Below are 1732 nucleotides of genomic sequence, written 5' to 3'. Positions count from 1 at the left end.
GTTTCTTATACACATTTGGTTACACTCCAGTAACTAATGGAGAACAGTGAATAGTTAGGATTTTTTTTAAAGGAATCAATGATCCACTCGCAGGAGAGCCCTTTCCCGCATCAGGCACTAATATATTTTTAACGTCTAATTAGATCGGGTATTCGTTCGAATTCAGATAAGAACGGAAACTCGTTGCTTTTGGTTTTTCCTTATAATTGGAGCCATATAGCTCTATCCATTTATTCACTTGACCCAACTGTGAATGAATTTTGAACCGTTCTAGCTAAGAATCAAAAGGACATTTTTTACCGATCTGATATGACCAGATAAGAATGAAGTATTCTCAGAGTTATCCATTGATACGACATGCTGTTTTTTCCATTCATTCCCTTTCAGGATCAGTCGTGGTCTTACAAACTCTACCGATGGTATGGACGAATCCGCTTCATCCAAATGTGTAAAAGATCATAGCCGCACTTAAAAGCCGAGTACTCTACCGTTGAGTTAGCAACCCAGATAAGGATCTAATTACGATCGAAATAAAAATCAAGAGATTTGATTACCGGAACCAGTCAAGTCAAAATTACCGGAACCAGTCAAGTCAAAACATTGAACTAACATAAGCATAAGAATAACAGCAAGTTTAGAAGAAACTATGATTCTAAAAAATCTATACAATAAAGAAGAGCAGATTCACAGATAAGTATAGCTTTAGTAAATAAAAAAAAAGACTTCCTGTGTCACAGACGATCCCTCAAACCAATCCTTTGAATGAAGTAAAAAACCAAACCTATGAAACCGCAAGAATAGATCGATTTATCTACGATCGAATTCTATTGTATTCTATTCGTTCGAGAGACCATTGTCAATACAAACGAAATATTGGGAAATCAAATCAAACAAAATACAATAAATAAACTAAATATAAATAAGATAAGGCCTTGTGTTAGATTGGCACTACAAGAAATGAAAATGAAGTGAAGTAAAGAAGAAGTAGGTAAAAAGAATATCGTATTTATTCACTATCACTATAGGCCCCAAGATTCACCTCTTGTTTCTTGAGGTGAGGGAGTCCCAAGGAAAACCATCAGATTAATGGTAATCCCATAATTTCATGGATTTCAGTTATGACATATAATATAATCCTTTTTCTATCCCTCTCATATTCATATAAATATAAAAAGACAAAGAGATTCTTTGTCATTCTTTGTCCTTACATTATCTCAAACCATATAGGAACAATAGCGAATAGGTATGAATATAGCAAGAGAGTGGCGAAGAAACAATTAAACAAAACTAGAACTAGCTACTATACCGGTCCATCTTTTGATTTCATTAATTTCATTTTGTTTGATTAACTCGAAGTTCCTTAAATACCTCTGCCTTTTTTGAAATATCATGAACAGTTCCCGTGGGTTGAGCTCCTTTTTCAAGGAAATATAGAATAGCAGGAACATTTAAATAAGTTTGATTCTTTATCGGGTCGTAAAAGCCTACTTTCCGAAGATCTCTTCCCTCTCTTCGGGATCTGACATCAATTGCAATGATTCGATAGGTGGCTCATTGGGATAGATCGATGGGCAATACCCCCCCCCCCTGGAAACGTATAGGAAGTTTTCTCCTCATACGGCTCGAGAAAGAATGATTAAAATTGATGGATATAAATCTATAGCAAACGGATCCTTGAAATCATCAATTAAATTATGATTGAAGTCGTCTTTTTTCCTTCTTCCTTCCTATA

Source organism: Nymphaea colorata, unplaced genomic scaffold, assembly GCF_008831285.2.
Source record: "Nymphaea colorata isolate Beijing-Zhang1983 unplaced genomic scaffold, ASM883128v2 scaffold0745, whole genome shotgun sequence".
Classification (NCBI taxonomy): domain Eukaryota; kingdom Viridiplantae; phylum Streptophyta; class Magnoliopsida; order Nymphaeales; family Nymphaeaceae; genus Nymphaea; species Nymphaea colorata.
The sequence above is the reverse complement of the archived record's forward strand: the minus strand, read 5'-3'. Positions refer to the sequence as shown.